The sequence below is a fragment of the Triticum dicoccoides genome, chromosome 2B (assembly GCF_002162155.2).
Source record: "Triticum dicoccoides isolate Atlit2015 ecotype Zavitan chromosome 2B, WEW_v2.0, whole genome shotgun sequence".
In the NCBI taxonomy this organism is placed as follows: Eukaryota; Viridiplantae; Streptophyta; class Magnoliopsida; order Poales; family Poaceae; genus Triticum; species Triticum dicoccoides.
Window position 1 is genome coordinate 683925502 of NC_041383.1, and position 16814 is coordinate 683942315.

The window sequence follows — 16814 nt, forward strand, 5'->3', positions numbered from 1 at the left end:
CAGCGCCTGAACCATTCAGCATCTTGGAGCCATCAAACAACATAGTCCAATGCTCCGAGTGAACTTGAGTCGGCAATTTCTACTCAATCCACTCGGCAAGGAAATCTGCAATTGCTTGGGACTTGATAGCCTTTTTTGCCTCAAACTTGATATCCAATGGAAGGAGTTCAATCGCCCATTTTGCCACTCGACCAGTTGCATCTCTGTTATTTAGAATTTCAGATAGTGGTGCGTCGCTGACGACTGTAATGGAGTGATCAGAGAAATAATGCGCAACCTTCTTCATGGTCATGTATATTCCATAGACAAGCTTCTGATAATGTGGATATCGTTGCTTGGATGGAGTCAAAACTTCAGAGAGATAATAAACTGGGCGTTGAACCTTGTAAGCTTTTCCTTCCTCTTCTCGCTCGACTGTGAGTACTGTACTGACAACTTGTCCAGTGGCTGCAATGTAGAGCAGTAAAGGCTCTTTGCTGATTAGCGCAACAAGCACCGGCTGGGTGGAAAGCAGGGTTTTGAGCTCTACAAACGCTGCGTCAGCTTCCTCAGTCCACTCGAACTTATTAGATTTCTTCATCAGTCGGTAAAGAGGCAAGGCCTTTTCACCAAGATGAGAAATGAATCGACTCAGAGCGGCCAAACAACCAGTCAGCTTCTGAACATCATGCACTCACACGGGGCGTTTCATTCGGAGAATGGTATCAACCTTTTCTGGATTGGTGTCGATCCCTCGTTCGGAAACGAGAAAACTGAGTAACTTCCCTCCTGGAACTCCGAATGTGCACTTTGACGGATTGAGCTTGATATCGTACCTTCTTTGGTTGGCAAAGGTTTCTGCAAGGTTAGTCAATAGGTCAGACCCTTTGCGAGACTTGACCACAATGTCATCCATGTATGCTTCCACATTCCGACTGATTTGAGTGAGGAGGCACTTCTGAATCATTCTCATGAACGTGGCTCTAGCATTTTTAAGACCAAATGGCATGGTGACATAACAAAAGCACCCGAATGGGGTGACGAAGGCTGTTTTTATTTCATCGGGACCATACAGTCAGATCTGATGATACCCGGAATATGCGTCTAAGAAAGACAAGTGCTCACACCCTGCAGTTGAGTCAACAATCTGATCGATGCCAGGGAGAGGGAAGTGATCTTTCGGGCAGGCCCGATTTATATGCTTGAAATGAATGCACATACGAAGTGAATCATCCTTCTTGGGGACCATGACTACATTGGCTAGCCACTCGGAGTGGCAGATTTCACGGATGAACTCTGCTGCCAACAGCCAAGCCACTTCTTCGCCAATTGCTTTTCTCTTCTGCACGGCGGACCGCCGAAGGTGCTCTTTGACAGGTTTTACCTTGGGGTAGACACGCAAACGGTGCTCAGCCAGTCCCCTGGGTACACCTGGCATGTGAGAGGGTTTCCATGCAAAGATGTCCTAGTTCTCACGGAGGAACTGGATGAGCGCTTCTTCCTATTTGCTATCGAGTGTTGTTGATATATGAGTCGGTGCAGCATTGGGATCGGTCGGGTGAATATGAATCGGCTTCGTTTCACCAGTCCACTGAAACGCAAAGTCTGCAGCAGGCTTCTTGGCCTGGAGCAAATCATTCGGATCTGCGCTCTTCTAATACTCTTGCAATTCGACCGCTGCCATCTGTGCATCGGCAATTTTGGAACCTTTTTGGAAACATTCCTCTGCCCTCTGTAGATTGCCAGTAATTGTGATCACCCCTTTGGGGCCAGGCATCTTCAGCTTGAGATACACATAACATGGTTGAGCCATAAAACGTGCGTAGGCTGGCCTACCCAGGATGGCATGATAGGCACTTTGGAAATCCACGACTTCAAATGTCAACTTCTCCTTAAGGTAATGCTTGGAATCACCGAAAACCACATCGAGAGCAATCTGGCTGAGTGATTCGGCTTTCTTTCCAGGGATAACACCATGAAAGCTCATGTTGCTCTCGCTAAGTTTGGACATCGGAATGCCCATCCGCTTCAAGGTTTCAGCGTAAAGAATGTTCAAACCACTGCCGCCGTCCATCAGTACTTTGGTCAGTCGAGTGCCCCCGACCACGGGGTCGACCACCAGTGCTTGCCTCCCAGGGGTGGTGAGGGAGTCCCGGACTAGGGGGTGTCCGGATAGCCGAACTATCATCATCGGCCGGACTCCAAGACTATGAAGATACAAGATTGAAGACTTCGTCCCGTGTCCGGATGGGACTTTCCTTGGTGTGGAAGGCAAGCTTGGCGATACGGATATGTAGATCTCCTACCATTGTAACCGACTCTGTGTAACCCTAGCCCTCTCCGATGTCTATATAAACCGGATGGCTTTAGTCCGTAGGACGAACAACAATCATACCATAGGCTAGCTTCTAGGGTTTAGCCTCCTTGATCTCGTGGTAGATCTACTCTTGTAACACACATCATCAATATTAATCAAGCAGGACGTAGGGTTTTACCTCCATCAAGAGGGCCCGAACCTGGGTAAAACATCATGTCCCTCGTCTCCTGTTACCATCTGCCTAGACGCACAGTTCGGGACCCCCTACCCGAGATCCGCCGGTTTTGACACCAACATTGGTGCTTTCATTGATAGTTCCTCTGTGTCGTCGCCGATAGGCTCGATGGCTTCTTCGATCATCATCAACGACGCAGTCCAGGGTGAGACTTTCCTCCCCGGACAGATCTTCGTATTCGGCGGCTTTGCACTGCGGGCCAATTCGCTTGGCCATCTAGAGCAGATCGAAAGTTAAGCCCTGGGCCGTCAGGTCAGATTTGGAAGTTTGAACTTCATGGCTGACATTCGCGGGGACTTGATCTTCGATGGATTCGAGCCACAGCCAAGCGCGCCGCACTGTCACGACGGGCATGATTTAGCTCTGCAGCCGGATAGTACCCTGGAGGCCGCACTCGAGCCCGCTCCGATCTTCAATTCGGAGCCGGCTGTGCAGATCGAGGACGGATGGCTAGACATTGCCTCGAGGGCTGTAACCTCTACGGCGATAGAGCCGAACATTGATCTTGTCCCTCACGAGGCTCGTGACTCCGAGGTGCCGGACTCCTTGCCGGACTCCGAACCTCCCGCGCCCCCACCAATCGAATCCGGTTGGGCGCCGATCATGGAGTTTACTGCCTCGGACATCTTTCAACACTCACCTTTTGGCGACATCCTGAGTTCGCTAAGGTATCTCTCATTATCAGGAGAGCCCTGGCCGGACTGCTGCCAGGATGGTTGGGATGCGGACGACGAAGAAATTCAAAACCCACCCACCACCCACTTGGTAGCCACTGTCGATGATCTAACGGACATGCTAGACTACGACTGCTAACACATCGACAGTATGGACGATGATGCCGGAGACGACCAAGAGGCAGCGCCTACCGGGCACTGGAAAGCCACCTCGTCATATGATACATACATGGTGGATATCCCAAAGGATGGGAATGGCGAAGGGGCAGCAGAGGATGACCCCTCCAAGAAACAGCCCAAGCGCCGGCGTCAGCGGCGCCAGTCTAAATCCCGCCATAGCAAGAATGAAGATCCCGGCACCGGAGATAATAACACCCCGGATAGTGCCGAAGACAACCCACTCCAGCAAGATGCAGCGCAGGAGGACGGGGACGCCAGCCCTCATGAGAGAGCGGCAGAAGAAGAGGTAGAGGATTATATTCCTCCCTCCGAAGACGAGGCAAGCCTCAACGACAATGAATTCGTCGTGCGAGAGGATCCCGTCGAACAGGAGCGTTTCAAACGCAGGCTTATGGCCACGGCGAACAACCTCAAGAAAAAGCAGCAATAGCTTAGAGCTGATCAAGATCTGCTAGCCGACAGGTGGACTGAAGTCCTCGCGGCCGAAGAGCATGATCTCGAACGCCCCTCCAAAAGCTACCCTAAACGTAAGCTGCTCCCCCGATTAGAGGAGGAGGCATATGAACCCGCATCACCAGGAGACAATACAGCTGATCGACCACCCCGTGGTCGCGACAGAGAGGCCTCTAGGCCCTTCACTAGACCCGTACCCCGACATCGCTCGAAAAGCACAAGGCCACAGGGGAACGCTCCGGACTTGCGAGATATATTGGAGGATAGGGCAAGACAATCAAGATTGATCTATGGATCGCGTGGGCGCCCCATGATACATGACGACAACCGTCGCACCGGACATAGTAAGTCCGGCCGGGCCGAACAAAACAGACAAAGCTCTTTTGAGCTCCGTCGTGATATCGCCCAGTACAGAGGCGCCGCACACCCACTGTGCTTCACAGATGAAGTAATGGATCATCAAATCCCAGAAGGGTTTAAACCCGTGAATATTGAATCGTATGATGGCACAACAGACCCCGCGGTTTGGATCAAAGACTATCTCCTTCACATCCACATGGCCCGCGGTGATCTTCACGCCATCAAATATCTCCCCCTCAAGCTTAAAGGACCAACCCGGCATTGGCTTAACAGCTTGCAAGCAGAGTCAATTGGGAGTTGGGAAGACCTGGAAGCCGCATTCCTCGATAACTTCCAAGGGACATATCTGCAACCACCAGACGCTGATGACCTCAGCCACATAATTCAGCAGCCAGACGAATCGGCCAGACAATTCTGGACACGGTTCTTAACCAAGAAAAACCAAATCGTCGACTGTCCGGATGCGGAGGCCCTAGCGGCCTTCAAGCACAATATCCGCGACGAGTGGCTTGCCCGGCACCTGGGACAGGAAAAGCCAAAGTCCATGGCAGCCCTCACATCACTCATGACCCGCTTCTGCGCAGGTGAGGACAGCTGGCTAGCACGCAACAACAACCTCAGCAAAAATTCTGGCAGTCCGGACATCAAGGACCGTAATGGCAAGTCGCGTCATAACAAAAACAAACGCCGCATTAATGGCGACAACAGTGAGGATACGACAATCAATGCCGGATTTAGAGGCTCTAAACCCGGTCAGCGGAAAAAGCCATTCAAAAGAACTACTCCGGTCCGTCCAATTTGGACCGAATACTCGACCGCTTGTGCCAGATACATGGCACCCCCGAAAAGCCAGCCAACCACACCAACAGGGACTGTTGGGTATTCAAACAGGCAGGCAAGTTAATTGCCGAAAACAATGACAAGGGGCTGCATAGCGATGACGAGGAAGAGACCCGACCGCCGAACAATAGAGGACAGAAGGGTTTCCCCCCACAGGTGCGGACGGTGAACATGATATACGCAATGCACATACCCAAAAGGGAGCGGAAGCATGCACTCAGGGATGTATACGCAATGGAGCCAGTTGCCCCAAAGTTCAATCCGTGGTCCTCCTGCCCGATCACTTTTGACCGGAGGGACCACCCCACCAGCATCCGCCATGGCGGATTCGCCGCATTGGTTCTAGACCCGATCATCAATGGATTTCACCTCACCAGAGTCCAGATGGACGGCGGCAGCAGCCTGAACCTGCTTTATCAGGACACAGTGTGCAAAATGGGCATCAACCCCTCAAGGATTAAACCTACCAAGACGACCTTTAAAGGCGTCATACCAGGTGTAGAAGCCAATTGTACAGGCTCAGTTACACTGGAAGTGGTCTTCGGATCCCCGGATAACTTCCGGAGCGAGGAGTTAATCTTCGACATAGTCCCGTTCCGTAGCGGCTATCATTCCCTGCTCGGACGTATCGCGTTCGCAAAATTCAACGCGGTGCCACACCACGCATACCTCAAGCTCAAGATGCCAGGCCCTCGAGGAGTCATCACGGTCAACGGAAACACTGAACGTTCTCTCCACACAGAGGAACATACAGCGGCTCTCGCGGCAGAAGTACAATGCAGCCTCTTAAGGCAATTCCCGAGTCCGGCCGTTAAGCGGCCGGACACAGCTAAGCACGACCGGAGTAACCTACAACAAGACCACCTGGCACGTGCTGAGCACGCATAGCAGTGCGGCCCCAACCCCAGCCCCTGTAAAACGTCAAGACAGGTCCTTCGCGTACACCATTACGCTCTGAAGATACCATGGGCATGGGGAGAGGGGCGCGACCACGATAGGCCCAGACTGCGGCTCAACCACACCAGGGGCTCTCAAGTGTGTCGTTCTTTTTATTTTTTATTTCTCTACTCCTTTTTATTTTTACCCACAGGACTCCGTTCGCCAGAGGCCCTATCCGGCAGTAGACCTGCCGAACTCACGATGCAACAGCCAGGGAAGAAGAAAGGCTACAGCGAATACCCAGGTGGTCTCCATTACGAGCATTATATCTGTCTTATGCACCATTCCGCAGCCTACCCTTGGAGGGGGACATGTTTAACAGTCCCATCCCTTGCTTATCGCACCATTTGTATCGTTCTGCACTTATAGCAGTTTTTCTTGAATAAGTAATGCAGCACCTTTTTGCTTCTAATTGCATTTCTCTTTTATACATATGTTCATTTATGACATTACGCATCTGTACGTTTCGGTACGACTAAATACACCAGGGGATTATGTTTCTCGCATCATGGTGTGATAAGTCCGAACACTTTCACAAGTGCGGCACCCCGAACTTATAGCACTATATGCATCAGCTCCGAATCATGTCTTGGGTCAACAGTTGGGTTTGCCCGGCTCCCATGTTTTGGTACCTTACGTTCCGTTGTATCGGCTAAGGTTGCACTGGGAGAACCACTGCGATTGCGCCCCAGTTGAGCTGGGTTAATGCCTCAGTGGAGAAAGCTAAAACTGACCGTCATGATGAGGCGAGAGCTGGTCGCTGTTCGAGAGGTTTTTTGCGAGTCCCTAAAGACTTATGCCGCTTAGAGCGAGGAGTCGGTTTTTATCCGGCCCAGGCGTGGATAGCGCCCCAAATTCGGCCTTCTGAAGATTAGGGGCTTCGCCGAAATTTAAAATTATAGAATTCTATGGCTAAGTGAGAGTGTTCTAGCATTATAAGTCCGGTTGCCTTGTTCGTTGTGTTGAGCGCCTCCCTAGATGGACCCAAATATGGGAACAAGAGTGCTCAAATTTATCCCGAACACCCCAGCACTCGTGGCATGGGGGCTGAAGCCGACGACTTGCCATCTCTCAGATTTGATAAACAACCGCACAGAAGGTAATATTTTAAATTAAAATGCGTTGCTTAGCGCAAATGGACTAAGTTTTCAGCGCACAGGATAACAAAATGCGAGTCTACTCAAATATTACATCTTTGGAGCACTCACCCGCAATAGTGCGAGCGCCCTTCAGCACACTCTTATAATACATCTCGGGCGTGCGATGCTCCTTGCCCTCCGGTGGTGGGTCCGTCACGAGCTTGTGGGCATCCATCTTGCCCCAGTGCACCTTTGCACGGGCAAGGGCCCGACGGGAACCTTCAATACAGGCGGAGTGCTTGATGACTTCAACCCACGGGCACGCATCCACTAGCCGCCGCACCAGGCCGAAGTAGCTCCCAGGCATGGCCTCCATAGGCCACAGCCGAACTATGAGGCCCTTCATGGCCTGTTCGGCCGCCTTGTGGAGCTTGACCAGCTGCTTCAGCTGGTCGCTTAGGGGCACCGGATGTCCGGCCTTAGCATACTGAGACCAGAAGACCTTCTCCGTCGAGCTCCCCTCCTCGGCCCGGTAGAATGCGGCAGCATCGGACACGCTGCGAGGGAGATCTGCGAATGCTCCTGGAGAGCTCGGAATTCTGGTAAGCGACAGGTAATTAACACTCACATGCTTACTTTGCATGAAAAATGCCTTACCCGCTGCTATTTTCTTTACCGCCTCGATCTCCTGGAGGGCCTTGTAGGCTTCAGCCTTAGCGGCTTTGGCACTCTCAAGAGCCGTTGCAAGCTCAGACTCTCGAGTCTTCGAGTCACGCTCCAAGCTCTCATGTTTCTGCACGAGATCCTGGAGCTCTTGCTGTACCTCCACCACCCGCGCCTCCTGCTTCTCTCACTCGGTGCGCTCCGCAGCCGCAACACGTTCGGCCGCGGCCACCGCCTCTTTCAGGGTCGCCACCTCGTTAGTGGCCCCTGCAATACCCACATTATCCTTGTCATTCTTTTTGCAACCAAAATCCTTTTCTGTAAGGTACAATTTTAATAAGGTGTTACTCACCTTCCTTGTCCTCGAGCTGCTTCTTGGCACGGCCGAGCTCGTTCTCGGACCGCTCGAGGTTTTTCTTCAAAGTATTGACCTCCGTAGTCAGTGCGGCAGAGGTCAGCAGTGCAACCTGCAATCCCATATTGACATATTTTTTATGACTCCTGCGTATATCTTCTTAGATCCTCAGTCCGGCTTTTCTTTCCGAACACCGAACCGAGCATCAGGGGCTACTATCTATGCGGTACTATTTTACATATCTCAAAATTCTTACCTCAAAGCCTGTTAGAAGGCTGCTGCAGGCTTTGGTCAACCCGCTCTTGGTGAGCTGCACCTTCTGAATCACCGCACTCATAACGGTGCGGTGTTCCTCTTCGATGGAGGCGCTATTGAGCGCCTCCAGCAAGCTATCCGGCACCTCCGGTTGGACGGAGGCTGCCGGTGTCATGGTCTTGCCCTTCTTATGAAGGGGCCGCCCGCCGGACTTCGGAGCCACTATGGGATCCAGAGCCGAGTCCGGTGCAAAGTCCGGGAGGTTGTCCCGCGACACCTCCGGGGCCTCCTCCTCCTGGCAGGTCCCTTCCCAGGATCCCACCTCGGCGTCGTCTGTGTCACGGGGGGTGGAGGCGGTCGGAAGAGAATCCATATCCGACGCCCCTAAGGACCCGCTCGACGAAGCGGGTAGATCGTCCTTGGGTGGACTACAGGGTTGTATGCAGCATTAGAAAGACATTGTGTGGCAAAAAAGATAAACCATGAAGTTATTCGGGAATCTGGATACTCACGATCTCGCCAGGGGCTTGGCCCTTGGAGGCCAGTCCTCGTCGTTGTCACTGGTGTTGGTAGAGCAGTCCGGGGGAAGAGTTTTTCCCTTCTTGGACCCTTTGGCCTCCCTCCTTGGGGAGGCCTTCCTTTTATTCTCTCCCCCCGCTGGGGAAGAGGCTTTCTTCTTCTCCTCCTCACCTTGGTGAGAGGAATCGGCCTCGGATTCATCATCCGATAGCACCTGAAAATGGGAACTCTTCTGAGTCCCCGTGGCCTTCTTCTTGGCCTTCTTCTCCGGTACCACATGGGGTGCCGGAGCCAGCAGCCCCGTCAAACGGGCATCCGCTGGGTCCTCCGGCAATGGGGCCGGACAGATAGCCTGTGCGGCCTTCTTCAGCCAGTCCTGTCAAAGGAAAGGGAGTTTAGATCCCGCATAGAGTCAAACTATGGAAAACACACGTCCCTTAAAGGACAAAATCACTTACCTCATCAGCTGGACGCTCCGAGCTGAATCCACGATCTTCGGTAGCGGATGCGGGAGCCTCGGCGCCCTTGAACAGCACCTTCCGGACATCTTCGTACGTAGTGTCGAAGAGCCCATTCAGAGTCTGGTGCTGCGCCGGATCGAACTCCCACATGTTGAAGCTCCGTCGTTGGCATGGGAGAATCTGGCGGATGAGCATGACCTGGATTACGTTGACAAGCTTGAGCTTCTTGTCCACTAGCTTTTGGATGCAAGCTTGGAGTCCGGTCAGCTCCTCCGAATCACCCCATGTCCGGCCGCTCTCTTTCCAGGAGGTGAGCCGTGTGGGGATGCCGGATCTGAATTCGGGGGCTGCTGCCCATTCAGTGTCACGCGGCTCGGTGATATAGAACCACCCCGATTGCCACCCCTTGATGGTTTCCACGAAAGTGCCCTCGAGCCAGGTAACGTGGGACATCCTGCCCACCATGGCGCCTCTACACTCCGCTTGACTGCCCTTTACAAGCTTCGGCTTGACACTGAAGGTCTTGAGCCATAAGCTGAAGTGGGGCTGGATGCAGAGGAAGGCCTCGCACACGACGATAAACGCCGAGATGTTGAGGATGAAATTCAGGGCCAAATCATGGAAATCCAGGCCGTAGTAGAACATGAGCCCCTGGACAAAGGGATGGAGTGGGAAGCTCAGTCCGTGGAGGAAATGGGGAAGGAATAATACCCTCTCATGGGGCTTGGGGGTGGGAACGAGCTCTCCCTCGATGGGGAGCCGGTGCGCGATGTCGCTGGACAGGTATCCGGCGCTGCGCAGCTTCTGGATCTGCCCCTCCGTAACGGAGGAGGCCATCCACTTGCCTCCTGCTCCGGACATGGTTGGAGAAGGTGGAGGTGAGATTTGCAGGCTTGGGCGTTGGAGCTCGGGTTCGCGGAGATGGATAAGCCAAGGAGGAAGAAGGCGCAGGTAATAGGGTTGGATCTTTATCCCCTTATATGGGCAGAGGAAAACATGCGTCCCCACCGGCCTGATAAAACTCGCTTATCCTCCAAGCGCCGCAATCAATGGCGCGGTTGGGTTACCCACGTCCTTATTGATGGGAATCCCGGAATAAGGGGAACACGATCTCTGCTTCGACAAGACGTGCCAAGGAAACCGCTTCGCTAAATGCGCTGAGGTGGTATAATAAAAACAATTCGAGTAAAGGCTTGGTAGTGGTGTGACGTCATGCCACGAAATACGTCAGTAGATTGAACTTGTGTAAATATTATTCTCTCTACGGTGGTATGTGGAAATTATTTTGCAGAGCCGGACACTATCCTGGTGTTCACAATCTTCTATGAATTATTCGGAGGGAGAACCCACCTTGCAATGCCGAAGACAACATGCACGCCGGACTCGTCATCATTGAAGCCTGGTTCAGGGGCTACTGAGGGAGTCCCGGACTAGGGGGTTGTCCGGATAGCCGAACTATCATCATCGGCCGGACTCTAAGACTATGAAGATACAAGATTGAAGACTTCGTCCCGTGTCCAGATGGGACTTTCCTTGGCGTGGAAGGCAAGCTTGGCGATACGGATATGTAGATCTCCTACCATTGTAACCGACTCTGTGTAACCCTAGCCCTCTCCGGTGTCTATATAAACCGGATGGCTTTAGTCCGTAGGACGAACAACAATCATACCATAGGCTAGCTTCTAGGGTTTAGCCTCCTTGATCTCGTGGTAGATCTACTCTTGTAACACACATCATCAATATTAATCAAGCAGGACGTAGGGTTTTACCTCCATCAAGAGGGCCCTGACCTGGGTAAAACATCGTGTCCCTCGTCTCCTATTACCATCCGCCTAGACGCACAGTTCAGGACCCCCTACCCGAGATCCGCCGGTTTTGACACCGACAGGTGGCTACACGAGCAGGATGATCAGACTTGTCGAATGTGATGGCTGTCTGAGACCATCTCAAGTATGTGGTCATCGCCGTTGGAACGGCCATATTCACTTCTCTGTTGATGACCTTCAATCGACTCTTGCTATCAACATCAGCAAAAATCATCAAAGTTGAATTGACTTTGGGATAACCATCGTCTTCCTCTTCATCCCCATCTTTGTCCGACTCGTTCTCCTTCTCATTTGGCTGTTTCTCCCGGAACTGTTGGATTAGGAGTCGACATTGCCGAGTTGTATGCTTCGGGTAAATCAGATTACCTTCTTCATCCTTCTTCATGTGGATGTGACATGGCAAATCCAGCACATTATTCCCTGCTTGATCCTTTACCTTCTTAGGGAGCCAGGGCCCCTTAGGTTTTACTTTAAACTTTCCTTGACTCACTGCTGCAATCTCTCCAGGTGCCACTGGTTCTGCCTTACGCTTCTGTTTCCGACTGGAGTTACCCCCACCGGCCTCTTGGCCGACTGGTTTACTCTTCCCACTACGGAGTTGATCCTCTTCTTCTCTGTTAGCGTACCGGGTTGCTATCTCCATCATTCGAGTCAAAGTCATATCCCCAGTCCGACTAAACTTCAAGACCAACTCTCTATACTTGACGCCTTCCTTGAAAGCGCATACTGCTTGATGCTCTGATACATTCTCAACAATGTGATGCAGAGTGGTCCATCTTTGAATGAATTCCCTCAAAGTCTCACTCGGCTTCTGCACGCAATGCTGCAACTTAGGCAACCCTACTAGTCACTTGCACGTGCCCTCAAAAGTTCTGATGAACACTCGAGCTAGCTCATCCCAACTGTGTATACTGCCTGGAGCCAACTAAGTCAGCCACGCTCGGGCTGACCCTTCCAACATAAGAGGGAGATGCTTCATCGCTATCTCATCGTTTCCGCCTCCAATCTGCACCGCCACTCGGTAATCCTCGAGCCAGGTTTCGGGCTTGGATTCTCCAGTGAACTTACTGACTCTGGTTGCCAACCTGAAGTTTGGAGGAATTATTGCCACTCTGATAGCTCTGCTGAAACACTCTGGGCCTGAAACATGCGGCCTGCTGCCACTCAGACGATCCCTGCCAAGGTCTTCCCTATGTGCTTTGTTCTGGTCAACCAAGCCTTGGACGAGAATGGATCTCACATCGAAGCCTGGCACTCTTGGGTTGACTGGAGCTCTGCGTTCGCTGCTGTGATAGCGTCTGTCATCATTCTGCCGAGGCACGTGCGACGCACTCCTCGGACGGGGTGTAGGCACTCGACAATGATTGTCGTGGTCGAACTGGCGATCATACTGCCCACGGCCTTGTCACCGCAGGGGCGATCTTGGGCTATGAGCCGACTGGACTGTATCCCCTACTACGGATCTGTTGTGAATCCTATTCCGCGACTGAGACACTGCACTGTTCTGCTCTCCTGCTGCCTGGAGCAAGGCCCGGATCTGCATCAGCCCTCTGCCAGCCTCCAACTGGGAAGGCTGAATCGACTCTGCTATTCGGGCCGCCGCTGCGAGGTTTTGAATCGGAGTACGGTATACCTTAGGTGGAGGTGGGAAAAGTTGTCGTCGACTGGACTCATGAATCCGCTCCTGAGCACGCTCGTCGAGAGCATGCTGGAGGTTATCTAGCTGAGTGCGCTCAGCCAGATTGGCTAGGCGCACCTCCTCCAAGGCCCGAGCCTCGGGGGTTTCTCCAATGATGGGCGTATGGAGTGCATCCATGTTGCGGCGACGAAGTTCTTCTCTCTGCTGTGAAGAGAGGGGTTCGGGTCGGTAATCCTCGTGGACACGCGACGGATCGCCGTCTCTGTCTTCGCCGTCCTCACGGAGAATACCAGGCGGACTGTGAGGTCCGTCGACCATCAAAACTTCTGCCGCAAGGTCGCTGCTATCGCATTCGGATGCGGTCTTCGCGGAGCCAGTCTACAGATCGAACATGCTGTGGAGGGTTTCGTCGGACTCGATTGCCACAACTTGATGGGTGGTCGAACGTCGAGCCACCACGTGCTTCACCCACCGCTGGAGTCGCGAACGACCGGATCGCTTGCGACGGCGGACAGCGGGAAGGGGAAACACAGTCGGAGCCGACTGGTACTGAGTCGACGGTTGGCGGAGAAGGACACCGCGAACGCACACGCGGAAGTGCGTCGCCCCTTGGACGGGGAGCGCCTTGACGTCTAGGGGAGCTTCTTGAAGCCACGCGGAGTCGTCGGCGATGAAAACGAGTGCGCCGAGAAGGATCTCACGGCCCTCAGCAAGTCCGCCGCCGAAAACCATGATGATGATGATCGGTAAACTTGCAGCTTCACCAACAAATCACCAAGTCACCTTGTCCCACGGTGGGCGCCAATTGTCGTGGTCCTAAGACTGATAGTAGAAAGGGGGGTAGGTATGGAGAGGCAAGATCTCAGCTATGGTGAAGATGTACACACGAGATTTACGAGTTCAGGCCCTTCACGGTGGAAGTAACAACCCTACGTCTCGGTGCCTGGAGGCGGTCAATTGGATTATGTGTGTGATATTACAGGGGGTGCGAACCCTTGTGCCAGAGGAGGGGGTTGGCTTATATAGAGTGCGCCAGGACCCCCGCCCACCTCCATTACAAGGGACTTAATGTACATAAAGTAAGGGGCGTTACTGGTAACGCCTGCCTTAAGTGCTATTAATGATCTTAAAGACTACGGAGTGAACGCCTGACCGTTGTGGTGCTGAGTGACTCCAGGTCTTTAGTAAGGTCGAGTGACTCTCCATATGGTCGAGTGACTGCAGGGAGGAGGAACTCCGAGTGATGAGGCTGTCGAGTGGATTGCACTCGACGTATACAACCGGAGTACTCATGTTGTCTCTTGGTCCCTTTATCTTCCAGGATAGTGATCTTGGGTAGGGCGTATAGGTCAGGCCGATGACCCTACCCCAAGTCTGTACCCTCATCACACCGTACAATGCTCTATTTTGGAAACCTTATCGTCAGTTCCTTTTGAAATACTATTATCTCTATTATGATTGATTGTTAGTGTCTATACTATTACTGCTAGTGTCTATACTATACCGCTAGTGTCTATATTGTTAGACTGATATTGTTGGAATTTGATAGTGGGCTTTTGGTCCAAAGCCCAACTAAAATTCTGAAATTCTCTTGGCCCATTCATGCACACATGTGAGTGGAATGAGTGAGGCTAATGTTTAGTCCCACCTCATAAGTTGAGAGAGAGTTGCACCTCTTTATAAGGTGAGCTCTTCTACCACTTGTATGACCATGATAAGAGGAGACCTACACGCGCGCTCCTCCTCCTCGCTCGCCGCGCCGCGCCGCGGGTTGCGGGATTGAGCCGAGCCAAGGACAGTGCTATGCACGTTGTCTATATTTTTGCTGCTAGGGAACAATTAATGAGTCATTAATTAATAATTAACGGATGCGTTAATTACTGAACTGTTTTTGATTCTTTTGGATCGTGACGACTCGGACGTGGGGTTTACTCCCACGACCTACCCGGCCCGCACTATATAGTCAGGCAGACCGTTTTCGATTCTTTTGGATTGTGATGACTCGGACGTGGGGTTTACTCCCACAACCTACCCGGCCCGCACTATATAGCCAGGAAGACGTCTACCCTAGCCTCCGCCGCTTCATATGGTTTCTCACCACCGTTCCAGATCATTGCACTGTCAAGCAAGTCTTCTCCATCCCTCCTTTCGGTGTGCACCGGGAGAAGGGACAACAGGCCTCCGGAACCCTGTCTCTCGTGATCCTGTACGGGAGAGGGGCGATCAAGTTTTTGGGGAGCGCACTCGTGCAACTGCTGGCAGCGACGACTTCGCGAACAACGACTTCTCCCCGACCTCGGCAACCTCATCCTTGATGACATGGGCGACAACGTCAACACCGGCGGTGCTGCTTCTGCTGCACCGTATGTGATTCTATCTTTCCTGTTGGAGATCGTGGTAGAATTCATGTTTCTAGTATGCGCCCTAGATGTGATCTATTCATCTGCTATGCTAGTTTGCATGATTAGTTCAATCTCTGCTACTGTAGTCATGATTTATCTTCTGTTTATTCGGATTAAATCTCATAGTAATTTGCTCATATTTTCAACAATCCAAAAACCTGATTATAGGCAATTTGCTCTGAGTGGTTTTGCTTCCCATCTGAAGCCGCCTGCCTTTCAGGGGGCGCAATATAAGAGGTGGCGCACGAGAGCAGTCTACTGGTTTCAGACCATGGGCTGCTATGACGCCACCAAGCGCAAGCCTGAGGGCGATCTTAATACAGCACAACTGGAAACTTTTGAGAAGATCGATACTCTCTTTAAAAGCGCCCTTCTGGGTGTTCTTGATGACTCCATTGTGGACTCGTATATGTCGTTTGAGAACGACAAGGACATGTGGGCTGCGCTCGAGGCCAAGTTTGGTGCCTCGGACGCCGGTAGCGAGCTGTACGTCATGGAGCAATTCTATGACTAGAAGATGACTGATGAGCGCTCTGTTGTATAGCATGCTCATGAGATACAGTCGCTCGCAAAAGAACTTGAGTACTTCAAGTGTGTGTTGTCGGACAAATTTGTTGCCGGACGCATCATTGCCAAGCTTCCACCTTCATGGAACAATTTTGCTACTTCCATGAAACACAAGAGACAAGAGTTTTTCGTTGTGGATCTCATTGGTACTCTTGATGTTGAAGAGAAGGCGAGAGAAAAGGACACACGTGCTCGAGTTGCCGAGGGATCTTCTAGTGCCCACATGGTACAGAAGAAGAACTTCCAGCCCAACAAGTTCAAAAACAACAAGAACAAAACTCAGGGCAAAGGAAAGTTTGATACAAAGAACAAGCCATCACATTCTACCAACTTCAAGAAGAATTCTCACAAGAAGGGGAAGGGACTTTTCCATGTCTGCAATGATCCTAATCACTGGGCTCCGAAGTGTCCTAACCGCTTTGAGGAGCGCGAAAATGAGAAGAGCGGCAAGTCCGCTAATGTTGTCATTGGTGATACTGATATGAAGGAATTTGGGTACGGTATTCTTCCTACCATCCTTTCAGTATTTCAATCTCCTGATTGGTTAATTGACACTGGTGCCAATGTACATGTTTGTGCTGACGCCTCAATGTTTTCTTCTTACCAGGTCACAGGGACTTCTCCCATGCTTATGGGGAATGGGTCACATGCCATCGTTCGAGGTGTCGGTACGGTCGATCTGAAGTTTACTTCGGGCAAGACCGTGCTTCTGAAGAACATTCATCATGTGCCGTCCATCAATAAAAATCTCGTTAGCGGTTCCCGTTTATGTCAAGATGGTTTTAAGTTGGTTTTTGAGTCCAATAAAGTTGTAATGGACAATTTGTTGGAAAAGGCTATGAGTGCGGAGGCTTGTTCCGCCTATCTTTGTCAGATATTTGCACTATAGTTATTAATAATGTTTGCCACAATAATGAGTTGGATATTTGGCATTCATGACTTTGTCATATTAACTTTGGTTGCATGACGCGGCTAGACAATATGAATTTAATTCCGAAAATCTCTACTGTCAAAGGCTCTAAGTGCCAAGTATGTGTGCAAGCTAAGCAACCTCGCAAGTCCCATAAGACT